This window comes from Sminthopsis crassicaudata, chromosome 2 (assembly GCF_048593235.1).
Source record: "Sminthopsis crassicaudata isolate SCR6 chromosome 2, ASM4859323v1, whole genome shotgun sequence".
Taxonomy (NCBI): domain Eukaryota; kingdom Metazoa; phylum Chordata; class Mammalia; order Dasyuromorphia; family Dasyuridae; genus Sminthopsis; species Sminthopsis crassicaudata.
Window position 1 is genome coordinate 39,423,543 of NC_133618.1, and position 27,491 is coordinate 39,451,033.

The 27,491-nt window shown below is 37.6% G+C and overlaps 1 protein-coding gene across 1 annotated transcript in view; it reads left to right on the plus strand.

The window, feature by feature from the left end:
• CMTR2 (cap methyltransferase 2) overlaps window positions 1–27,491 on the plus strand; it is a 107,389-nt gene that overhangs the window by 35,240 nt on the left and 44,658 nt on the right. The window contains exon 2 of the mRNA XM_074285929.1: window positions 4,737–4,895. The gene's annotated coding sequence lies outside the window, so the exon portion shown is untranslated. The remainder of the gene's footprint in view (window positions 1–4,736; window positions 4,896–27,491) is intronic.

Consider the following 27,491-nt stretch of genomic DNA (forward strand, 5'->3'; position numbering starts at 1 on the left):
AGGGCGCGCGGGGAGCGGCGTCCACTAGAGGGCGCACGGAGGCAGCGAACTAGTCTCGGGGAGGCACAGGTGGGGGCGCATCTGGAGCAAAGGGATGCTGTGGATGGCACTGGGTGGCGCTGATGCTTAGGAGGGGATGTCAGGATGAGGGCATGGGATGGACCTCGAAGCCAGGGCTTCTGATTACTTATCCCCCCCTTCTCTATCCCATCCTGTGAGCAGCACTACCTCATGGTCAGGGACCAGCCAGAGGGCAAGGGCATGAGCTGTCCCAATAGCTGCTGGTCCCTCACCTGTCTCCAGCCTGCCCTTTCCCATCCTATCCCATTTGTAGAAGGAGCAACTGGGTTCTCTGAGGGCAGCAGCCATGGCACTTAGAGCCGGAAGGGACCAAAGTGACTAGCTAGCTCAATCTGACTCTCTGGGCATTTGCCAAGAGATTGCCCAGCCTTGAGCCAGGGTGCTTCTGAACTACCTCCTGGAGACCCGAACCTCTTCAGAGCCAGTGCTTCCTGGGTGGGGATGTGGGGTCACCCTTGTCCCTCGGGCCGTGGAGGCTGAGCCCAGTATCTGCCACCAGGAAGCCACAAGCCGGTGGATGCCTGCCTTTCATTGCAGCTTCTTGGCAGCTTTGTGCCCCCTCCCTGCTTCCACCTGCTCCATCACCAGGAGCAGCAGAGATGTGAATTAATGCTCATTAACATGTGTTAATGAGTGTTAGCTGAAAAGTCTTCAGAAAAGAGGAGGGAAGAGAGAAAGGAAAAGGAGGTGAATCAGGTCAGTGGGAGAGAGGAGAAGGGAGAGATTATCGGTAAGTGGAAGGAAGTGTCTGGGTCATCTCTGTGGGTGTGGACACCAGGGCAAATTACATCATGCCCTTCTTCCCAACTTTTTTTTTTTTTTTTTTTTTTTTAATGATTGAGAAGCACATGAAGAGCAGTCTTGAAATGGTAAATAAAAGCTACAATCTGGGTCTCAGTTTTTCCATCTCTAAAAGACCGGGAGTTAGACTCAGGGTTCTATGAGAAACAGTACTAGTTTGCATTCAATTTACAAAGTGCTTGCTTTCCTCTAACAACTTTGGGACATAGCTAATACAAGATCTATAATCCCCCTCTTGTAGAACCACTGCCCAGTGTCACACAGTACTAGGGCTTCTCTCACTTCAGAGCTTTCTCTGTAAACGACAAAAGGCATCAGGACCAGGGGGTTGTTGCTTCTTGTAGAGAGAGTGGCTTACCTTAGTGATCAAAATTATGGGGTGATTTATGTCTAGATAAGTTTTTAAGACTTTTTAATAAAATGCCTGATGATTTGAGTCATTCTTTCTTTCCCATCTGATGTCTCCCTGACTCTGTTCATCCACATGATTCATTGTATCCACACTGGTTGCATGGGAGACATAGTAACTACCTTTATTTGCTGTGCCATAGAATAGAAATGGGAAGAGGAAACTGAAATGAGTCCTCCCTTAAGAAATTGAAGACTATGCTCACACTCAGCCAGCCCTGACCACTGATCCCCCAAGCACGGGCAAATAGAATCCTCCCTGTTGCTTTGGCTGGAGTGAGCTCTGAGAAATTCCCTGACCAGCCCCATCCTGAAAACACAGTGCATTGGAGAGGGTGTAACCCCAAAGGAGGGCAATCTCCTGTAGGGAACATAGGGTGGATAGACAGTGTTTCTTAGTTATCAGGTGATCGAAGGCTAAAGACCAATAACTTCTCATTTCTCTTACTAAGAAATGGAGAAAATGCTATCTTTTTCCGACTGCATACACAGTGGTACAAACTGAACAGATAATGTCTAGAGAGATGCAGTAACAGTAGGATTAAGATAACATTAAAACCTGCTCTTGCAGCACTTATGAATGCTTATTTTGAATGTCTTGGGACATGACCAGCTTTTCTGGGAAGTCTCACTTTTGGATCTCCCTAGGTCCCAAAATGAGGAAGTTTAAGTCTTTGAAGTTCTCCATTTTAATTTGAATTATTTCCTGTATTTATTTATTGAAGTTCCTAATTTTTAAACCCAAGGGATAGGTGCTGGAGGGCAGTGATATTCTCCAGCACACATGCCAAGCTCACTCTGACTGGGAAGGTCAAGGAGAGGAAGCCCAGATTGTGTGTGTGAAAGTCTAATGTGTCTGTTGGCCATTTATCCAAGTCTCTGGACTTTATTAGGGATGGAGGGGATGTAAGGTAAAGATGTCAAACTCAAATATAAATCGGGGCTACTAAACCATATTTAACAATCCCTATTGGTCACACATCACCTTAGAAAATCATATATTATCTCTATCCTATTATATTACATTTCGCAATGTAATATTTTGTTAATTATTTTCCAATTATGCTTCAGTCTGTTTTAGCCCCACTTATTTGTGTTTGACATCTCTTGGTATAAATATCCCCATTTTACAGATGAGGAAACTGAGACCCAGAGTGAATAAATGAGTTCATTAAGGTCACCATGATAATAAATATCAGAGCCAAGTAAGCTCTTCTTAATTTCCTCTGCTACTTTACAGTGGCAATACTCAGGTTTCTGCAGGACAGCTGACAAGGATTTTCAAGTCAATTAGACAATGTCCCCAAGGTTAGGCCCTCCCTGTGATACCAGTGTTTCTACAGGCTGGATCTCATGACCATTCTAGAAAAGGTAATTGAGGCTGACACACTCCAAGGATCCTTCTCTCCTCTCTGGAGGCTTCTCCTCTCTCTGTTAATCTCTTATCACTCCCACAACATAGAGACTCTCTATTATGATGGACAGTGAGACCAAAGGCTGTGTATTTACCTGGCTGGGGTTTGAACCTCTGGTGGTATTTTGGTTTCATCAAAGGAAAAAATATTCAGAATCCATACTTGCATCTCCTGTTTTGCCTCTAAATATTTTTTCTATCCTTAGCCTTTTGCTTTTGGACACTTTTTCTTTGGTTCTGTTTCTGGTCTTTTTTGAAGGTTACATAGGTCAGGCCTGGCTTCTGAGAGTGCCAGCAGAGCCAGCTTTGCCTCCCAGACTTTCAGATGAAAGGGATGCAGGAGCACAGTGGTTTCCATAGAAACAGGTGTGTGTGTGTGTGTGTGTGTGTGTGTGTGTGTGTGTGTGTGTGTGTGTGTTAGAGAGAAAGGCTGGATAGTACCTAGAGGAAAGAAGAGGACCTATTAGGTTAGAGGGCCTGAAGGGAAAAGGTTATGAGGTCCCCAAAATCTATGAGTATGTCATTCTAGCATGGAAGGGTTCTGGAATCACCCTAATGAGGGCAGAAGGTTCTCTGTTAGAAGACCTATAAGAGTAAAGATGTTGTCCTGGTTGCTGAAGTATTAAGAAGCAGCTTTTTGGTACCCCTTTTGCCCTTTGCTGGTACATTCTACTAAATCTGACTGCCAGGAGCCATTTTAGCTCCTCCTTGAATGTAGCCTGTTGGACTTGGAATAGCTATCATCTGAATTCCCCAGGGAAGATTTAGGTGATCCAAGAACTCTGGAGGTAGGAAGGTAAGACAGATGATAAGGCAAGTTTACTGTAAACATGAAGGAAAGCCCAAATTCTTGATCAGTGAAGTTCAGCTATGAATTGAAAGCCAGAAGACAGAGGGTCTTAGCAGCTTGATTTCTGGGTTGTTACCAAATGAACTGGGTTCCCATCCTTTTGCCACCATGTACTTGTTTTATGACCTTAGATGGGTCCCATTATTCTTCTGGGTCCAATCTATAATATGGACCTAATGGTTCAAGCCCTCTCTACAGTACAGTGTAATATAATGCAACCCAGCACAACATAACCTGAGTCATTAAGTGTCTATAGTGTGGAAAGCATTGTACCTCAAGGCTGTTGGAAAGCTTATATAAAATGAGAACAGTGAAAGCTTTTAGGAGAAATAGTATGTGGAATTATGAAATAAAGAGAGAGGGAAGCATTCTTTTCCCGTGGCAGTAGAGGAGTCCAAACATAGCAGGGACCTGATAGCAAACTGCTGGGCTTGGCCTGTGCTTGAAGGGCCTGGCAGTGTGTCCTACCTGGGCACTGTTAGCAAACAGATCTGTCCATTTCCTGGATAAATTGGACTTCCCGATGATAGGGAAACTGGGATTATCATCAAAAACAAAACAAAAACAGAAACAAACCAAAAAAAAAAAAAATCCCTCCCTTTTCCATCCCATCCCAAACAGACAGATGGATCTCTGGAAATGGCAGTCCCCAGGATTTCTCAGGATGCAGGGAGGGCTTTGATAGGTCTTAATGTCTCAGACTGAATGGACAGTTACTTTCTATATAGTTCCTGGGGCTCACTGCCATTCAGGAGAACAGGCAAACTTTACAGCTTCTGAAAAGTCATCCTGACACTCCAGATCCATTAATTCAAGTGACATAGTCCCCATTAATCTTGGAAATGAAGCAACTTGAGTGAAGGTTTGAGCCACCGTGGTACTCCAAATAATCAATAAAGCTGAGCCCCAAGAGAGAAGCTGTGGCCAGGTCTAGCTCCCTTCAGGAGTTTTTCAAGGCATTTGATGAACTATCTTGGTGCCTCTGGGATGTCGGTAAAGGCAGCTGCATAATTTTTTCTATTCTAATTTATTAAATTTTAATACACACTGCTTTATGACTCATGTTCGGAGAGAAAAATCAGAGTGAAAGGGAAAAACCATGGGAGAGAGAAAAAAAAAAGAAAAAAGAAGTGAACGTGGCATGTGTTGATTTTCATTCCATCTCCTTACTTCTTTTTCTAGATGCAGATGGCCTTTTCTGTCCAATGTCTATTGGGATTGCTTTGGATCACTGAACCACTGAGAAGAACCAAGCCTGTCATAGTTGATCATCGCACATTCTTGCTGTTACTGTATACAATGTATTCCTGATTCTGTTTGTTTCACTCAGTATCAGTTCAGGTAAATTTTTCCAGACCTTTCTAAAATCAACTTGTTCATCATTTTCAATAGAACAGTAAATATTCTATTCCTTTCATATACCACAGCTTGTTCAGCCATTCCTCAATTGATGGGCATCTACTCATTTTCCAATTCTTTGCTAGGGGGCTGCATATTCTGTCTCCCACTGTATCCCCAGACTTGTATTGGGCTTGCTAATTTATCTTTGGCAAATAGAGTAATCTGCTATATAAAGTACTGAAGAAAAAAATAAGAATTATTTCAATTCCAAATTCTCCACTTACTAAGGACTAAATGACTTCAGACACAACTAGTTTGGGGAGGGGCCTGGAGAGCTCAGGGTGTAGATAAATGGAACCAGAATAGTGAGGACAGCAAGCAATTGTGGGCCAAACCCTTTTCTAGTCACTGTAGGACAGGGTTCTTAATCTGGGGTCTGTCAAATTAGTTTGTAAAAAATATTTTGTATTTCAACATAACTGTTTTACTTGGCCATCCTACATACTTTATTTTATGCATTTAAAAACATTATTCTGAGAAGGGCGTCATTGGATTGTCAAAGGAGTCCGTGTCACACACAAAAAGTTAAGAAGTCTTGCTCTAGGATCAGGTAGAAGATAGAAGTAATAATGATGATGATGATGATGGTGATGATGGTGATGATGGTGATAGTAGCTAGCATTTTATGTAGCATTTGAAGGTTTATGAAGCACTTTACCTATGCTAGCTCATGTAAGCCCCTCATAGAATCCTGTGAAGTAGGTATTCTTTAAATTCTCACTTTATAGATGAAGAAACTGAGGAAGAGAGGATCATGGCTGGGCTAGGATCCTGCAGCTTCTAAGTGTCTGAGTTGGGATTCAAGATCTGGTCACTCTAACTCTAGGCCTAATGTTCTAGAATTGTACTACTTAGTCAAATCAAATCAAATCAGTTAGCATTTCTGAATTGTCTACTCTTTATCAGGCATTATGTTAATGCTGGGGATACAAAGAATGGGGAAAATGGTCCTGCCCTTCAAGGAGCTAATAGGAGAGACAGTATGCAAACAATTGTGTACAAATGACATATATAGAATAAATTGGAGCTAGTCTCATAGGGAAATCTCATGCTAAAGGGGGCATCAGGAAAAGCTTCCTGCAGAAGGTGGGATTTTAGCTGAGACCTGAAAGAAGCCAGGGGAGCCAGAAGGCCCAGAGGAGGAAGGGGAGAATTCCAGGCATGGGAAACACCCAGTGAAAATGTCCAGAGAAGAGATGGAGGATCTTGGTCTAGGCCGTGTGTCTGAATATAATTGTCTAGAAGAAATTTCTATCTTTATGGAGTTTCTAATATAGATGGAGATCCAGCTTCCATAATTTATAAACTCAAATCATCTTCATAGAAAGAATAGATCGAGGGGAGTGGATAGTGCAGTGGATAGAACACTGGACCTGTAGCCAGGAGAACTTGGTCTGAGTTCAAATACAGTCTCAGATACTTAATACCTACTAACTGTGTGACTCTGAGCAAGTCATTTAACCCCAATTATTTTGCCAAAAAAAAAAAAAAAAAAAGAATACATCAATATAGAGAGAATGGTATAGAAATAGAATAAGGAGATATGAGTTCAAATTCAGGCCCTGATACTTAATATACAAATTACAAATGCAAATATGTTGACTTTCTCATTACAAAAATTAGGATAATGATCCTTATACTATTTATGATTTCATTTTGTTTTGAAGAAAGCATTATGAACCTTAATGTTTTCTTAAAAATGTAAACACTGGAGGCTCTGTTCACTGCTGCTGGGCATTTATCTGATTCTATTCTCAACACCAGAGATCTGCCAGGAGCAATCCCCTGCTTACTTGGCAATTATGTAATGAACCCCAAACCAAAAAGTGCTCAGGCTGCCATGCTCCCTCTAATTCCCAAGAATTGGTGCCATCCATTTCCTTGTTCTGTCCCTTTGGTGAGTAACAATGCTCTTCTCATTGATCTATGGATATGGTGTAATGATTTTATTGAATAATATGGAAGAAGGAGGAGGAGGAAAAGGGGGAGAGAGGGAGTGAGGGAACAAGGAAAATCCTTCCATCCAAAGGAAGGAAAGAAGGAAAATATAAAGGAAGGAAGAAGGAAGAAGGAAAGCAGGTAGGAAAGGAAGAAAGGAAGGGGAAAAGAAGAGGAGGAGGATAGGAGAAGCTTAATGTATATTTCAATTTGTAGTCTTTGAAAAATGCTTTGGGAATCTTCAAACAGAGATGTCATTCAGATGATGAGGCCATATCTGTGATTTCACTAGTATAGAGAACTTTCAGTAAAGAAACAATTACTACAAGTGCAGCTCAGTACTTGCTTAGGGCTCTTCACTTTTTTTTTTTTTTTTTTTTTTTTGAGTGTTTTCAGTTTTTTTTTTCTAGTTAATTTGGTGGAATCTTTTAGGAAGTTTTTTTAATATTTAAAAAAGATCATCATTGAAGGACATGCTACAATTTAGTTGGAGGTTAGTGACTGGCATCACAGAATCAATATATGAGAGAGGCAAACTCACAATTGAGTGGCTTTCTGGAAAGGGAAAAATTTCAGGACAGAGAGAGCAGAAAAGAGAAAGTTAGGCTACTGTTGCTTTCACAGAAGATGCTAAAACATCAGGTCCAGGGTATCATAATCCACAAGAATAATTAGCTGGATGTTTTACCGCCACTTTATCCTCTGGTGAGAGTATATCGTAAGAGTAGGCACCCAAGGAAGACAAAAGCTAATTGTTGTCTATGAATTTGCTTACATTATTTAACATTCTTTAAGAGATACATCACTAGCATTTTAATGGAAATTAATGGAAAGCTAGCCACAGTCAAATATTGGGATGGAGGAAGAAGAGAAGGAAAGTAAGAAATGAGATGTGAGGATCAGATATTGGGCACTACAGACAAGTTTACAGGATCACAAGATACATCTATAACTCAGGAACAATGCTAATAATCCTTCTTGCTAAGTGCTGTTCCAAAGCTGTTAAGTACTTCTAGAATCTTCTGTGAACATTAAGTATTACAGAGATTTAAAAAATAGTAATAGATATTTTAAAAAATTTTTTTTATTTTAAAAAATTATACATGTACATTCATTTTTTACATATTTCTGTATGAGTATTGGTGGGAGAAAAAAATCAAAACAAAAGGGAAAAACAATGAGAAAAAAAAGATGAAAATAGCATGTGTTGATTCACATTCAGTTTCCATAGTTCTCTCTCTGGATGAGAATCGCATTTTTCCATCCAAAGTTTACTGGAATTGCCAAGGATCTCTGAGTTGCTGAGAACTAAGACTTGATCATCACACCATCTTGTTGCTGTATACAATGTTTTCCTGGTTCTTGCTTCACTCAGTATCGGTTCATCTTTCTAGACATTTCTAAAATCAGTCCACTGATCATTTTTTACAGAACAATAATATTCCAAGTACTAGATATTTCAATAAGATATTTCAATTATTATGGAGCTATTAGAGGACAGAGTAACAGGTCTGGAGTCAGAAAGAAGGAAAAGAAAAAAGTTTAGCAAAAGTATTCCAGACTTGTATATAATCCCTCTACAAAGGTAGAGAATGGGGAGGTACCTCCCCCCAATTCTTCTTTAGGGCCAAACTCTATTATTATTATAGCTTCATAGCATTCAATTTCAATTGTTCAGTTGTTCCCTCCATTTACATTATTGCAATCTTTGTGTCTAACTTTTTTTTTGTCCTACTTCATGTTGCATCAGTTCACATAAGACTTTCATACTTCTCTGTTTTTTAAAAAATAATATTCAGTGTTTCTTATAACACAGTAATCTTCTATTATATTCATACATAGAATTTATCAAGTCATTCCAGAATTGATGGACATCAATTTTATTTCCAATATTTTCTGCTACTAAAAAAAGTGCTGCTATAAATATTTGGGTGTATGTGGGAACATATTATTTTTATTTCAGAATATCTGGAATAAGTCGAAGGGCATGAGCATTTTTGGTCATTTTCTTTGCATAATTTCCAATTGCATTCCAGAATGTTGGAACCCATTTACAGCTCCATAAGAGTGCATTAATGTTGGACAAATAATTTCATTCCACTCTCAGCTTTTCTTTTTTAATCCCTTTTTTTTTTCTTAAGTCATAATTTTTAAATGAGAGCATTATTAAGTAATCTCCAACATCCTTCCTTCTAGCCCTATAGTTCTCTAAATTTGTCTGTGGTACTCAACTGTTCCTTCTCCCATCTATCATCTCTTTTCTCTTTTTCTTTCTCCCTCAACTCCCCCTCTCATCCCCTCCTCACTCTTTATACCTGACTATGGCTAACTTTCAACTAATCCCCTTTGAAAAACTGGCATTATCTCTCTACTTGTGCTTTAAAGTTTTATCTTGTTTATCTTTATATTTTATTTTCCCTACTAGAGCATCAGCTCCTTGAGGGCATATATAGCACTGTCCTGAGCTTTGTGCAAGAGCAGATAGAGCTCTGGGCTTGGAGTTAAGAATAGCTGACTCCAAATCCAATCCAAATTCTATCTTAGACACTCTGTGACCCTGGTGCTTTAGTCTTTGCTTTTATCTCTTTTTTTTTCCTGGGTTCAAATCCTATCTCTGATATTTATTTTTCCCACTTAATAATATTTTATTTTTTCCAATTACATGCAAAGGTAGTGCCTCAGTTCTTTAACTGTAAAATGGAGATCAGAATAGTACTTAACTCCCAAGGCTATTGTGAGGACCAAGTGAGATAATTATAAAGTGCTTAGCCAAGTTCCTGGCACATAATAGCCACTTACTAGAGATTTATTCCCCTCTCTCCCTTATCTCCCACAGTGCCTCAGTTTATACATTATATATGCTTAATATTAATTAGATGCTAGTAATTCTTTAAGAGTAATCAAGTTACACCTGTATTATAGATTTACTAAGCATATTCAGGTGACCCCTTTTCCTTGCTCTGTAAAATGGACTCCTTCCCTTTCCTCTACTTAGTATTTAAGAGTTTTGATATCCTTAGGGAACATGGTGAGATATCATTTATTTACCTGTTTTTAGGCTTCCCAAGAGGAGGATATATTAGGTAACCTCAAAGGAGAAAAACCCAGGCCAACTTCAGAGCCTGTTGCAGATTGCCATAGTCCAGTTGGCCCTGGAGGGCTCTTCAGCCTCCTGCTTTTTACTGAGCTATTCCTGTTGTCAATGACCTGAGCATTGGTGCAAAAAACATTGCAATGAGTTGGATAATCCAATTATGGGCAACTGGCTGCGCCAGCCCACTGGCAGGACTGCAGTGAGCCAGGCACATGGGGAGAGATGGGGGTGGGCAGAAGGAGCTGCTGCTGGTCCCTAGCACTGTCAGCCTGGCTTCAGTTTTTAAAGGAACCATCCTCTTATTTTAAGGACTCAACTGGTAACTGAGATCTCTTCATAGAATGTGGTTGCATGGCCACCAGGCCACTTCCAAGTCAGATCCCTCTGGGGCACAGGGATAGCACCAGGGTTTTATTGGTCCTGGTCTGAAAGAAAAAAAAAATAATAATATCGTACATCAGTATAACACTGTGCACATATCCCTGATCTTTCTGGCTCCTCATAACAATCATATGAAAAGGATAGAACAGGGATTATTATGGCACACATAACAATGAGGAATCCAGAGAAGGAAGAGACTGGTAGCTGATGCTTTAGGGGAGATGATAATACTCCTGTTGTGCATAATACCTGCTTCTTTCCCCCAGGAACCCTGGCCTCCTGTCTGTGTCATAAACAAGATACTGCATCTATTGTTCCCCATGTCTGGAATTCTCTGGTTGGATGTCTGATCTCCCTGATTAAACCTCAACTAAAATCCTGTCTCTTATAGAAAGACTTCCCAACCCTTCTTAATTCCAGTAGCCTTCATCTCTTAATTGTTTCCTATTTATTTTATACTATTTTTTAATTTTCCTGATCCATATTTTTTGAGAATGGAGGACAAACAACAATTTATGCTGTATATAGTTTATTTTGAAATTTTTTTTTGCATGTTGTCTCTACCATTAATTGTAAGCTCCTTGAGGACAGGAACTGGAACTATCTTTTGCTTCTTTTTATATCCCTAGAGTTAGCACAGTGCCTGTCCCCGAGAAGATGCTTTATAAGCATTTATTGAATTGAATTTATTGTGAAGGGATATGTATAAAATATAGGAAGACCTGAGTTCAAATCCAGCCTCAGGCACCTCATCGTAGTTCGATCCTAGGCAAGTCACAATTTCTATCTTTTCCCCCTCCAAAATGGAAAGAATGCTATCACTTACCTCCTAAAGTTATTTTGAGGGTCAAGTTAGATAATATTTGTAAAGTGCTTTGTAAAGTCCTGAGCTATATTAAAGAGTTACAGATGCAAGTCCTGAGCTATATTAAAGGGTTATACAAATGCTAACTATTATTGTTACATGTTACCTTACAAGAAAGTGTTTGCTAAACATTTTATGAGTATACATTATATATATAATATAATACAAAGACACACACATTCAGAAAGTCTTAGTTACATTCCCAATCTTATACAATTAGTGTCCTAGAGAGGATTTGAATTTAGGTCTTCCTAATGACCACTCTGGGCAGTTAAATGGTGCAGTGAATAGAGTACCTGGTCTAGAATTAGAAAGACTCATGTTCCTAAATTCAAATATGGCCTCAGACACATTCTAGCTATGTGACTCTGGGCAAATCCTGTTTGCCTCAGTTTCCTCTTCTGCCAATGATTTGGAGAAGGAAATGGCAAACCACTCCAGTATCTTTGCCAAGAAAATTCCATATCAGGTCACAGAGAGTTGGATGTGACTGAAAAGTAACTGAACAAAAAGCCAATTGAATATTCTCTCTATTATACTAGGTGGTTTCTTTAAAGAACACACTACAAATTTACAATAATGACAGCAAGAGTCCAAGTTTGCCACTTTTACCCCAGTGATTTTTCCCCCTTACCACACTTCTTGCCATGCTTTTTGGCTTCTGGGCTTCTAGGGAAGTGTTTGTTGATAAGAAGAATGATGGATTGTTATAGGCATTTTCCCCAAAATGATCTAAGAAACTGTCACAGATAATCTTGGGGAGGAAGAAGGCCCTACAATGAGACCTGAATTTAGTCCTGATTCTATCATATTAGCTGTTTGTCTTTAAGGACCTCCTTGCTCCTCTCTGAGACTCAGTTTCCTTATCTCTAAAATGGAGTTAGACTCAATAAGTTCTTTGGTTCCTTTCACCATTAAGCTCTAGCAATCTATATTCTAACATTGCTTCCAACTTCCAATTTTGAAGTCATGGTCACCTTTGACTCTCTGTGTTATTATGTACCTTCTAGCTCAAGCAGCCTGTTTTCTTTTAAATTTTTTAAAATAGTATTTTATTCTTCCAAATATATGCAAAGATAGTTTTCAAAATTCACCTTTTCAAAACCTTGTGTTCCAAATTTTTCTCCCTCTCTCCTTTCTTTTCCCTCTCCAAGACAGCAAACAATGTGATATAGATTAAACATGCAATTCTTTTTTTTTTTTTTTTAATTTTATTATAGCTTTTTGTTTACCAGATATATGCATGGGTAATTTTACAGCACTGACAATTGCCAAACCTTTTGTTGCAATTTTTCCCCTTCTTCCCCCCACCCCCTCCCCCTGATGGCAGGTTGACCAATACATGTTAAATAAAACATGCAATTCTTCTAAATGTATTTCCATACTTGTCATGCTATGGAAAAAAATCAGATCAAAGGGAAACAAATAGAAGAAGGGGGAAAAAAAGCCAAGCAAGCAAACAACAACAATAAAAAGGTGAAAATATTGTGCTTTGATCCACATTCAATCTCCATAGTTATCTCTCTGCAGGCAGATGATACTTTCCATCACAAGTCCATTGGAATTATCTTGAATTACCTCATTGTTGAAAAGGGCCAGGCAGCCTATTTCCCTTTTACTCTATGTTCTGTATTCTCTGGCATTCTCCATTCAGCCCCTAAAGTGATTTTCCTAAATTGAATGTCTGATCATGTTACCCCCCTACTCAGGAAATTCCAGTGGCTCTATAATTGCTTCTAGGATCAAATAAAATATTCTTACTTTAGCATTCAAAGCATTTTATAACCTAGCTCCCTCATACCTTTCCAGTCTTCTTACTCTTTACATCCTGATATGTTCTATTTAATCTAGAGTCACTGGCCTCTTGGCTGTTCCATGAATAAGACTTCATCTCTCAGCTGCAGGAATTTTTTCTGTCTCTCACCCAAACTTGCAATGCTCTCTCCTCTGCTTTGACTATGAACCTGCCTGGTTGTCTTTAAGGTTTAACTAAAATCCCACCTTCTAGAGGAAGCCTTCCCCAACCCTTCTTAATTATTTCTTTAATTATTTAATTTCCCTCTTTAATTATTTCCTATTTATCATTGTTCTGTGTATATTTGTCTGCATGTTGTTTTCTCCATTAGATTTTAAGCTCCTAGAGGAACTTTTTTTAAACCCCTTTTTGTATCTCTAGTGCTTAGCACAGTGACTGACACATAGTTGGAGCTTAATAAATGTTTACTGAATGAAAAGAATGAATATACTTAGTAAGATCTCTTCTCAGTGACAGTGATTCTCTGAATCAAGTTAGTCAGAATCCTCCAAGCCAGTGAAGTGCATTTTAATGATGTCAGGCCATTGGGCAGGGAAGGAAGGAAGCAAGCATTTTTTAAGCAACTGTCATATGCCAGGCACAGCTTAAGTACTAGGGATATAAAAAAAAAGGAGGCTGAAAAAGCAAATCTAATGATACTTGCATTACTTACTACCAGAGTTTCTCTAATGAAAGTAATTTATAAACTGCAATACTCTAGAACTATCAGCTGTAATAGTAGTATAATTTCAAAAATAACTTTTCAAAGTTCTTTCTAATAATAACATTAGTCAGTACTTAAATTACTTTGAAATTTGCAAAGTATTTTACATATGTTATCTCAGTTAATCCTCAAAAAAACTCTGTGAGGTAGGTGTTATTATTTCTCCCATTTGACAGAGAGGGAGACTGAGGCTGAGTGAGGTGACCAAAGTTATACACACTTGAGGGTATATTTTCATTCAAGTCTTCCTGACTCCAATACTTTATATACAATATTTCAAGCCCAAAATAAAAAAATTATGTGTAATTGCAGGAAAAAATAAAATTTACTTAAAGCAATTCTTGTTGACTTACTGACTGACTTTTTTATTATAGCTTTTTTTTTACAAGATATATGCTTGGGTAATTTTTTAGCTTTGACAATTGCAAAACCTTTTGTTCCAGTTTTTTCCCTCCTTCCCCTCATCCTCTCCCCTAGATGGAAGGTAGACCAATACATGTTAAATATGTACTGACTGACTTTCATGATAGAAAGTTAAGGAAAAGTACTCTAAGCACTGTGACTCCTAGCTATTTAAATATCAACTGGCTAGTCTGGGACTTTCTATCTGACTTGACCTTCACAAAAAACCCATTCAGGACATATTAGCTTCATTTTAGACATTAGGAAACTGAGTCAGAGAAGAGGTGTGTGATGTAGCAGAGCCCAGCTCAGTTTGTTTTTTTATAAAATGGGATCATGCTGCTTTGTTGAAAATATAGAAGAGAAGCCCTTAGTTGAGGGGAGGCCAGAGGCAAATTCATTTAAATGCTCAGGGGGTTCTGGGTACCTACTTTGGGTTGGCACTGGCCGCTTAGGTGACCTTGGACCAGCCAGCCAGCTCACCTCTGCATTCCCCTCCCCACCCTGGCCTGACTCCACGATGCTGATTATGTGTGTCCTTGGCAGCAAGTTTAATCAAGGCTGAAAAGGGGAATCTGCAAGATGCCAGGTCGAGTTTAGCAGGCAAAGGAAAGGAGCATCTTTTGATTTGTGAGCCAGCTCCTTTGATCTGAAAAATCAATGGAAGCAAATTGGTTGAACCCTGGGGAGGGCTTTTCCCTGACGTCCCAGTGGTTTTGCCATCTCTTGAACTATCACGGCATCATGACCCCATCTGAATTTTCTCCCTGGAGTGTCTCTGCAGACGCTCCATCGCCTAGGGAGAGATGATGAGAGGAGAAGAATCCCCTGAATGGGAATCAGGGAGCGTTATCTTCTGCCACTATCAGGCAGGTATGCAAGCCCAGTTCCAGGCTGAGCTCAGACAGCAGACTGCTCTTTCCCTGCTGCCAGGGCCATGTTAGTAGGGAGAAGTCACCCATCTAATGGGTGTCTGCCTTACATGTTCACGGGATCTTACTACGGCTTGCTGGGATGCCCCACAGGACACTGCAGGGCTGCTGTGGTGTTTTCCTTCTTATCCATAATTTGCCTGCCAGGAGGCATTCAGAATGCATGGCAGAGCTCAGCTGGGTTATGTAGAAACCATATCATTCTTCATACCATAGATGGACAAGTTTAGAGCTAGAAGGGACCTTAGAGGTCATATGGTCCAATCCCCCTAATTTTATAGATAAGGAAAATGCGGTCCAGGAAAGTTTAAGGGCAGCTGAGTGGCTGCAGCCACTGAATCACTTAATTGATTATTAGTATGAACCTATTTCTTCACATATTGTTTTTTATTCATTAGCATTAAGTTCTTTGAGGGCAAGAGATATTTTGCTTTTCTTTGTACTACCTGTGCTTACCATAGGACCTGGCCCATGATGAATGCTTAATAAATTCTTATTGAGTGATTGTATGTGTATAACCTGTATCAGATTGCTTGCTCTCTCAGGGAGGGGAGGGATGAGGAGAAGGAGGAATAGAATTTGGAACTTAAAACTTAAAAAAGCTCCTAATGTTAAAAATGTTTACATGCAATTTTTATTGCAGAAAAAAACAAAATATTATTTAAAACAATTCTTGTTGACTTACTGACTTTCATGCTAGAAAGTTAAGGAAAAGCTGGACTAAATACTGAGCATGGCCCTTATGCCTTGCTGATCCAGAGAAATCTCTATGAAGTGTGATGATATATTTTTTTTGTGTGCGGTTCATCCAGATAGCCTCTACTCTGGATTCTGAAATTTAGGGAAATTATAATCAGCTACTAAAGAGAGTCGTGTTATTGTAGCAGGAGACAGGCTTCTTAAGGGAATGAGGATTGTCTTTGTATGAGAAGTCCATCTTACAATTTAAAAGATCTTTTATCTCTCTTTCCCCTGAGCTCCATTCAGTCACAGTATAGGTTAGTAGACAATCAGCTACCCCTGTATTCCACTGTGAATTTTGGAAGGAGAACAGATCAGTGTTATTTAATCTGGAAGTTTTGAAAATGGTAGTTGAGAGACTTCCTTTTTAGATGCGTCATAGCAAAACAAAGAAGGCTTATATTCCTAAGAAGGGTCAGGGCAACTACGCTGTCCTTGGTAGCTTTTTTTTTTTAAAGGATTTGTGTATGGTATAGGGTTGAATGTGAAGCCCCTCAGAGCTCTACACTTGCTGAATTTTCCCAGTCTTTGAAGGCCATCTGAAATTCTACTTCCTCCCCCATAAGGTCTTTCCTCATTTTTTTCAATTAGAAGTAAGAATTCCCATTTAAAATTTCTCATAAGAGATTGTTCAGACCTCTCATTTGCATCTTAGAGTCTATTTTCTAATAGATTAGAGGAGGCAGGCTTGTATTTTCAATAATGTAGGGAACTTATAGTAAGAAATTCTCTTTAACAATGTGGATTACATCTGTTCTGAAAGTTTTAGTCTTAGAATTGCTTTGGGAGGCTGAGAAAAAAGTGACTTGTCTGGGGTCATACAACCTGTGTATATCAGAAACAAAATTTGAATGCAGATCTTTCTGGCTCTGAGTATGGTTCTCTAGGCCATCTATGTTGCCTTTCCTTATGTTTGTATCCCTTTCAGGACCTTGCATAGGGATTCATATAGAGTTGGTGCTCAATAAATGTTTATTGAGTGAATACAGAACATATATTTATTTAATATTTATATGATATAAATGATTTAATTCCTCCTTTCCCATCTTTATCACCTCTCCCTCATCATTAATTAAAATAACAAAATGGTCTGGGATATACTGCAAGGTCCTATAGGTATTTAGAGGCTATTTTAATAGGAACAGTCATTTTAAAGGGACTGAACAATCAGAGGCTTATAACTGGAACATGGAGTCTGTCATTTTTCACTGGTTTGAATCTAACTAAAGTAGTGCTGCCTGAAATCTGGTAGTATCTTGTTATGAATTCTGAGTGTGAGGGCTATTGAAATGCAGTAGAGATCTCAGTTCAATCCTTAGGGTATCTACACTAATTATTATTATATTTGGTTTTCTATAGTACTTAATATCTGCACTTTAGTGCCATCTGTGCAAAAAAAAATTCTCTAGGTAAAATTTGAACTGTCATTCCTATTTATCCAAAGAGGGGGTGAGGTATAGGAAAGTTGCAAAAATCTATCTGGTGGACTAGGCACATGTCTTTCCATTGATCATCAATAAGTTTTTATTAAGGATTTACTATGTTCCAGGCACTGAGCTAAGTTTTGGGGATACAAAGAGAAAAACGCTGTCTCTTTACTCAAGAATCTTACATCCTAATGGGGGAGACAACATGTGAACAATTAAGTGTAAAAAGTATACACACACACATACATTCTCTCTCTCTCTTTTTTTTCTCTCTCTCTCTTTTTAAAAGGGGGTATAAGTTCAGAGGGAAGGAACTAGGGATAGAAAGAAAGTCTTTCTGAAGAAACTGGGATTTGAGCTGAGTCTTGAACATGTGAAGGGGAGGGAAACCAGGAAATACGGACATGAGGGACCGTCAGAGCATATACCCAGAAATAAGAGATGGAGGATCTTATGGAAAGAGGAGCAAAGAAACCAAAATGATGTATTCAATAGAATTCACTCATAAACCAGGAAAGTTACTTTCAAAGTCCTTGAGACTTTATACACACATATGTATACATATATACATACATTTGTGTACATATACATATACGAAGACAGAGATGCAGTAACACTTTAATGGAAAAATTGGTTATGATATGTTGAAAATTTTTACCCCATGAACTGATAATAAGAAAAAAAAGTTCAGTTTAAAAGGAAAGAAAGCTAGCTTTAAAACCAGGAAACATGAGCTCTATTCCCCTTCTGACACTCATGTGACCTTAGGCACAGCACTAAATTTTCTCATCTCAATCCTTAAGCATTTATTGAGTATTCACTATATGGCAAACTCTGTGCTAAACATTAGGGATATAAAGACAAATGTGAAATGGTTTATTTTCATTGAGCTTATATGATTTTTAAAATTTATTTTTAATTGAAGTTTTTTTTTTTATTTTCAAAACATATGCAAGGATAAATTTTCAATATTGACCCTTGAAAAACCTTGTGTTCCAAATTTTCCCCTCTTTCCCCTCACCTCTTTTCTTAGATGGCATTAATCCAATAAATATTAAATGTGGTAAAATATGTGTTAAGTCAAATATAGGCATACATATTTATACAATTATTTTGTAAAGAAAGAAAGAAAGAAAGAAAGAAAGAAAGAAAGAAAGAAAGAAAGAAAGAAAGAAAGAAAGAAAGAAAGAAAGAAAGAAAGAAAGAAAGAAAGAAAATTCAAACAAACCATAAAAAAGAGTGAAAATGCTATGCTGTGATCCACCCTCAGTTCTCACAGTCCTCTCTCTGGGTGTAGATGGCTCTTATCATCACAAGATCATTGGAACTGACCTGAATCATCTTATTGTTGAGAAAGCCACATCCATCAGAATTGATCATTGTATAATCTTATTGTTGCTGTGTACAATGATCTCCTGGTTCTGCTCATTTCACTCAGCATTCCGTTCCTGGAAGTCTCTCCAGGCTTCTCTGAAATCATTCTGCTGATCATTTCTTATAGAACAATAATATTCTATAATATTCATATACCACATTTTATTCAGCCATTCTCTAAATGATGGGCATCCACTCAGTTTCCAGCTCCTTGCCACTATAAAAAGGGCTGCCACGAACTGGGATATAATCCCAGTAGTAATACTGCTGGATCAAAGAGTATGCACAATTTGATAACCCTTTGGGCATAGTTCCAAATTGCTCTCCAGGATGGTTGGATGCATTCACAATCCCACTGACAATATAAGAGTGTCCTGGTTTTCTCATTTCCTTCCCAACATTCATCATTATCTTTTTCTGTCATCTTAACCAACCGAGAGGTGTGTAGTGGTATCAATGAGTTTATATTCTAATGGTGGAAACAATATCTGTCTATCTGAGCACCTATAACTTAGAAGCAAAATGAATGCAAGATGATTTGGGAAGGGATTAGGTGTGGGGAAACTGGATTAGACTTTCTGCAGAAGGTGATGCTTCAGCTGAGTGCTGAAGGAAACCAAAGATTCTAAGAGTGTATTTTAGATAGAGGGGAAAGCCAGCAGAAGAGACAGAGATCATAGGGGATGGCCGACAAGAAAGGGAGCCTTGTGCAGAGCAATGATGCCTTGTGCAGAGCAATATGGTAGGTTGGGAATAAGTTATAAAAAGCCAAGAAAGGTCAGAAGAACTTTAAATGTCCACAGAAGAGTTTATATATGCTCCCAGAGGAAATAGGGAGTCACTGGAATTGATTGAGTTGAGGAAAAGGTATGACATATTAAACCTACACTTTGGAAAAATCTCTTTGACAGCTGTGTGGTTGGGCTAGATAAGATCCTTCCCAGCTCTAAAATACCATCATTCTAATCTAATATAAACAACAGATTTCTCCCCTCCTGTGCTGATATTTGCTTAGTATGCATACCAAAAATCAGAAGGACTTTTTAATTTTGCAGGCAATATCGGTTCATGCTAGCAAACAGAGTAATTCTTTTTTTTATTTAGAATTTTTTTTTCACAGTATATATGCATGAGTAATTTTTTAAATAATATTATCACTTGTATTCATTTTTCCAAATTATCCCCCCTTCCCTCCATTCCCTCCCCCCAATGACAGGCAATCCCATACATTTTACATGTGTTACAATAAAACCTAGATACAATATATGTGTGTAAATACCATTTTCTTGTTGCACATTAAGTATTAGATTCCGAAGGTATAAGTAACCTGGGTAGATAGACAGTAGTGCTAACAATTTACATTCACTTCCCAGTGTTCCTTCTTTGGGTGTAGTTATTTCTGTCCATCATTGATCAACTGGAAGTGAGTTGGATCTTCTTTATGTTGAAGATATCCACTTCCATCAGAATATATCTTCATACAGCATTGAATTGTACAGCGATCTTCTGGTTCTATTCATTTCACTCAGCATCAGTTGATGTAAGTCTCTCCAAGCCTCTCAAAAAGAGTAATTCTTAAGCTTTGTCACCCCACTTAGATAACAACCAATTTATAAAATGTTTTTTTGGCACAATTGAGATTTCACTTCATTACATCCAAATGTACATCTACCTTCCCTGACTTCTTTTTTTTTCCTAATTCTTTTTTTATTAAAACTTTTTATTTACAAAACATAAGCATAGGTAATTTTTCAACAATGATCCTTGCAAAACTTTCTGTTCCAAATTTTCCCCTCCTTCCCCCCATCCCTTCCCCTAGATGGCAGGTAGTCCAATATATGTTAAATATGTTAAAACATATGTTAAATCCAATATATGTATACATATTTATACAGTTATCTTGTTGCACAAGAAAAATCAGATCAAGAAAAAAAACTGAGAAAGAAAGCAAAATGCAAGTAAACTTCAACAAAAAGAGTGAAAATGCTGTTTGTAGTCCATACTCATTTCCCACAGTCTTCCCTCTGGGTATAGATGGCTCTCTTCCAATTGTTCAATGATGAACTGGTTTGAATCATCTCATTGTTGAAGAGCGTTATGTCCATCAGAATTGATCATTGTATAGCCTTGTTGACATGTATAATGATCTTCTGGTTCTGCTGATTTCACTTAGCATTAAGTCTCTCCAGACCTCTCTGAAATCATTCTGTTGGTTGTTTCTTACAGAACAATAATATTCCGTAATATTCATATACCATAATTTATTTAGCCATTCTCCAGTTGATGGGCATCCACTCAGTTTTCAGTTTCTTGCCATTACAAAGAGGGCTGCCACAAACATTTTTGCATGTGTGGGTCCTGTTCCATCCTTTAAGATCTCTTTGGGATATAAGTCCAGTAGAAACAGTGCTGGGTCAAAGGATATGCGCAGTTTGATATCTTTTTGAGCATAGTTTCAAATTGCTCACCAGAATGGTTGGACCCATTCACAGTTCCACCAATAATGTATCAGTGCTCCAGTTTTCCCATATCCCCTCCAACATTCATCATTATCTTTTCCTATCATCTTAGACAATTTGACAGGTATGTAGTGGTAGCTCAGATTTGTCTTAATTTGCATTTTTCTGATCAATAATGATTTGGAGCACCTTTTCATATGACTAGAAATAGTTTCAATTTCTTCATCTGAAAATTGTCTGCTCATATCCTTTGACCATTTATCAATTGGAGAATTGTTAGGATTACTAAGTGAGAACTCAGGTTGTCTGGATGGTGACAAGGTGAGAATTCAGGTTTTCTGGACAATTACAAGGTGAGAACTCAGGTTGACTTGATAGAGGGGGCAAGCTCATTGGCTGGGGTGGTTCTTCCCAGAAGCCCTTGCATTATCCCACGCCCATTCTCTGGGAGGATAAAAAGAGACAGCACTGGGCGCAGAGAGCAGATCGGCCTGGAGAAGGATAAGAGCTGGAGGAGATTCAGAGCAAGGATTCAAGAAGAAGGTCTCTGCATTACATCAGGCCTGACGGGGCTCTCTGCAGGAAGGGAAGTCACTTCTAAGGACAAGAGTTAACAGCAACTGCCTGGAGACAACGATTCACTACAGGAAGAAGAATCTGTCTGAGAGATTTGAGTGGACACAGCAGATCTCTTCCCAGAGAGCGATCCAGCAGCTTCTGGAGACGACAGCTCGTTACAATTGGCGTCCACACGTGGGGCAAGGACTTTTGCTTACCCTGACAAGAGGAGCTAGACCAGACCTTTGCAATTTGGCGCCCGAACAGGGACAGACACAGTCCTGATTCCAGTGGAAAAGCTTCCAATCTAGATCTCAGTCTCTCTGACCCAGAACCGTGAGTAACGAGGAAACTTTGTTAAAGATTAAGTGAGCGTGCTAATAGATAAATAAGGAACTTAACTTGTTAAGGGCTAAACCAGGAATCTTTTATAGCTGAAATGGGGCAGATGTTAGCTATATTCAATCCCTGGACCTCAGCCGACTCAACCCCAGTTTACCCTTTAATCCTCAAGGGCAGGCAATAGTAGAGAGAAGAAACAGAGATATTAAGACACTCCTCCAAAAACAAAAGAAAGGGGGAGCCACAGGTAGCCCTAGGGAACTTCTAAATTTAGTTCTCTATACCATTAATTTTCTAATTTTTGACAAAGATGCACTGGCTCCAGCAGACAGGTTTTATAACCCACCAGAAGGGCAGTGTCCAGTGAGAGCATCTCCACTGTCCTTAGATAATCGCCAGGTGATGTGGAGAGATCCAGAAAGTGGTGAATGGAAGGGACCAGATAGGTTAACTGCCTGGGGGAGAGGGTTTGCTTGTATTTCTTCAGCAGGAGAAGGAATCAGATGGGTGCCAACGAGTCATATTCGCCTTGTCCACCAGAGAGAGACAGAAAAAGAGAAAGACCTCAAAATAAAGGAGAAGATCTAAGAAACATCTGACACTGAAAGAGCATGGATAATAAGAAGACTGTTAAAGAACTTTAAAAACCAGCAGGAATCATTGGACTTCCTCACACAAGATGAGACTAATGGACAATGGACTTATAAATTTTCAATTTATGATTATGTTATATACTTCTAGCATGTGTTATGTTACTATGTTACTATGTGCTTATGTAATTCATGTAATTATCTGTAATACTTCCCATATTGATGGATTTATGTTTCAAGGTCATTTATGTAATTATCTGTAATACTTCCCATATTGATGGATTTATGTTTCAAGGTCATGACTGTCCTATGTTCTAAATCAAAAGAAAGGGGGAGATGTTAGGATTACTAAGTGAGAACTCAGGTTGTCTGGATGGTGACAAGGTGAGAATTCAGGTTTTCTGGACAATTACAAGGTGAGAACTCAGGTTGACTTGATAGAGGGGGCAAGCTCATTGGCTGGGGTGGTTCTTCCCAGAAGCCCTTGCATTATCCCACGCCCATTCTCTGGGAGGATAAAAAGAGACAGCACTGGGCGCAGAGAGCAGATCGGCCTGGAGAAGGATAAGAGCTGGAGGAGATTCAGAGCAAGGATTCAAGAAGAAGGTCTCTGCATTACATCAGGCCTGACGGGGCTCTCTGCAGGAAGGGAAGTCACTTCTAAGGACAAGAGTTAACAGCAACTGCCTGGAGACAACGATTCACTACAGGAAGAAGAATCTGTCTGAGAGATTTGAGTGGACACAGCAGATCTCTTCCCAGAGAGTGATCCAGCAGCTTCTGGAGACGACAGCTCGTTACAGAGAATGGCTTGAATTCTTATAAATTTAAGTTAATTCTCTATATATTTTAGAAATGAGGCCTTTATCAGAACCTTTGAATGTAAAAATGTTTTCCCAGTTTATTGCTTCCCTTCTAATTTTGTCTGCATTAGTTTTTGTTTGTACAAAAACTTTTTAGCTTAATATAATTAAAATTATCCATTTTGTGATCAATGATAAACTCTAGCTCTTCTTTGGTCACAAATACCTTTCTCCTCCACAGATCTGAGAGATAAACTATCCTATATTCTTCTAATTTGTTTATAATATCATTTTTATGTCTATATCATAGACTCATTTTGACCTTATCTTGGTATGCGGTGTTGGTGTAGGTCAATGCCTAGTTTTTGCCATACTAGTTTTCAATTTTCTTAGTAATTTTTGTCAAATAGTGAATTCTTATCCCAAAATCTGGGGTCTTTGGGTCCATCAAACACTACATTTCTATAGTCAGTGACTATTTTGTCTTATGAACCTAACCTATTCCACTGATCTACTAGTCTATTTCTTAGCCAGTACCAAATAGTTTTTGATGACTGCTGTTTTATAATATAGTTTTAGATCTGATATAGGTAGGCCACCTTCATTTGCTTTTATTTCCAATTAATTCCTTTGAAATTCTTGACCTTTTGTTCTACCAGATGAATTTTGGTGTTATTTTTTTCTAAGCCAGTAAAATAGTTTCTTGGGAGTTGGATTGGTATAGCACTAAATAAATAGATTAATTTAGGTAGTATTGCCATCTTTATTAGATATTTATTTATTATATGTATTTATTATATAATATTTTCTATGATAATACATTATTAATATAATACAATAAAATTACACATAATGTTATTTATTATGTATAATTTTATTATATATATTTTATTATATCATTTTTATATATAATATAATATAATTTATTTATTAAATATTTATTATATATATTCACTCAACTTATCCCAGAGCACTTGATATTTTTCCATTTGTTTAGATCTGACTTTATTTATGTGGAAAATGTTTTATAGTTTTGCTCAGATAGTTCCTGACTTTCCCTTGGCAGATAAGATTCCCAAATATTTTATACTATGGACAGTTATTTTAAATGGTATTTCTCTTTGTATCTCTTGCTGTAGGATTTTGTTAGTGATGTATAAAAATGCTCATGATTTATGTGGATTTATTTTGTATCCTGCAACTTTGCTAAAGTTGTGGATTATTTCTCTAGGGTTCTCACAGTATATCATCATATCATTTGCAAAAAGTGATAATTTGGTTTCCTCATGACCTACTCTAATTTCTTTATCTCTTTTTCATCTCTTATTGCCAAAGCTAGCATTTCTAATACAATATTGAATAATAATGGTGGTAGTGGGCAACCTTGTTTCACCCCTGATCTTAATGAGAATGGTTCTAGTTTACCACCATTACATATGATGCTTGCTAATGGTTTTAAAGAGAAGCTACTGACTATTTTAAGGAAAAGTCAATTTATTCCTACACTCTCTAGTGTTTTTAATAGGAATGGATGTTGGATTTTATCAAATCATTTTTCTGCATCTATTGAGATAACTATATGTTTTTTTGTTAATTTGGCTATTGATGAAGTCAATTATGCTAATAGTTTTCCTAATGTTGAACCAGCCCTGCATTCCTGGTATAAATCCTACTTGGTTGTGGTGTATTATCCTGGGGATCATTTCCTGTAATCTCTTTGCTGATATTTTATTTAAGACTTTTGCATCAATACTCATTAGGGAGATTAGTCTATAATTTTCTTTCTCTGTTTTCATCCTACCTGGTTTAGGAATCATTAACATGTTTGTGTTATAAAAGGAATTTTGTAGGAGTCCTTCGTTCCCCATTTTTTCAAATAATTTATATAGCATTGGCATTAATTGTTCTTTAAATGTTTGGTAGAATTCACATGTAAATCCATCTGGTCCTAAGGGACTTGATTAATTGTTTTATTTCTTTTTCTAAAATGGAACTATTTACATAATTTATTTTCTCTTCTGTTAATCCGGACAATTTATATTTCACTTAGGGTATCAAATTTATTGGCACAAAGATGGGAAAAATAATTCCTAATTATTGCTCTGATTTCCTCTTCATTTGGTGGAAAGTTCTCCCTTTTCATTTTTGAGACTAACAATTTGATTTTTTCTTTCCTTTTTCTAATCTAAATAACTAAAGATTTATCTATTTTATTTTTTTCGCAAAACTACATTTTAGTTTTATTTATTAATTCAATGGTTGTTTTAACTTTCAATTTTTATTAATTTCTCCTTTTATTTTTAGAATTTCAAGTTTGGTATTTGATTGGGTGTTTTAAATTTGTTTTTTTTTTCTAGCTTGTTTAATTGCAAATCTAATTCATTGATTTTCTCTACTTTATACAAGTAAGCATCTAGAGATATAAATTTCCCCTTATTACTGATTTAACTGCATCCCACAAATTTTTGTATGTTGTCTCATTATCGTCATTCTCTTGGATGAAATTACTAATTGTGTCTATGATTTGCTGTTTTACCCATTCATTCTTTAGGATAAGATTATTTAGTTTCCAATTACTTTTGGATCTATTTTCTTCTAGCTTTATATTGCATGTGATTTTTATTGCATCATGATCTTTAAAAATGCATTTATTATTTCTGCCTTTATGCATTGATTTTGAGATTTTTATGCCCTAACACATGGTCAATTTTTGTATAAATTCTATGAATCGTTGAGAAAAACAAACTCTTTTGTCTCCATTTAATTTTCTCCAAAGATCTATCATACCTAACTTTTCTAACATTTTGTTTACCCCCTTAACTTCTTTCTTATTTATTTTGTGGTTTGACTTATCTAGTTCTAAGAGAGCATGGTTGAGATCCCCCACTAGTGTAGTTTTGCTGTCTATTTCTTCTTGCATCTCTCTTAACTTCTCCTCTAGGAATTTCCATGCTATACCCATAGGTGCAATTATGTTTAGTATTGATATTGCTTCATTATCTATGGTACCCTTTGGTAGGATATAGTTTCCTTCCTTATCTCTTTTAATTAGATTGATCTTTGCTTTAACTTGATCTGAGATCAGTATTGCTACCCCTGCTTGTTTTTCCTCACCTGAAGCATAATATATTCTGCTCTGTATTTATCACTTTGTATGTATCACTATGCTTTAAATGTGTTTCTTGTAATCAACATATTGTAGGATTCTGGCTTTTAATCCATTCTGCTCTGCTCTTCTGTTTTATGGGGGAGTTCATCCCATTCACATTCACAGTTAAAATAACTAATTCTGTATTTCCTGCCATCTTATTTATCTTAGGTTATGTTTTTCTCTTTCTTATCCCCTTCTCTCCTCCCCAGTATTTTATTTTTTATGACCACCTCCCTCAAACAGTCCTCCCTATTTAGAGCCCTTTTTATACCTTTCCCCTAATTCTTATTTTCCCTTCTATTAGTCTTTCCCTTTCTTTCCCCCCTTTCCCTCCTATTTCCTTATAAGGCGAGACAAGTTTCTTTATGATACCAAATATGTCTGATATTCTCTCTTAGAATCTGATGAGAGTAAGATTCACACAATGCTCATCCCCCTCCTTTCTTTCCCTCAATTATAATAGGTTTTCTTTGCCTCTGTGGCATGGAATTTCCCTTATTTTACCTCCTTTTTCCTCTTTTTCCAATATGATTCCTTTCCACCTCTAGTTTCTTTTTCATATTATCATAATAAAATCAAATTATACCCGTATTCTCTAAGTATAGCCATAACAGAAATATAGTTCTCAAGAGTTCTTTCCTTTTTATCTTTTTATGTTTCTCTTGAGTTCTATATTTGGAGGTCAAATTTTTTGCTCATTTCTGGTCTTTTCATTAGAAATAGGTGAAAATTCACCTATATTGTTGAATGTCCATCTTCTTCCATGAAAGATAATACTCATTTTAGCTGGATAACTTATTCTTGGCTGTAATCCCAGTTCCTTTGCTTTTCAGAATATCAGATTCCAGGCCCTTTGATCCTTTAAGGTGGAAGCTGCTAGGTCCTGGGTAATCCTAATTGTGGCTCCTCAGTATTTAAATTGTTTCTTTCTGGCTACTTGCAATATCTTGTCTTTGTTAT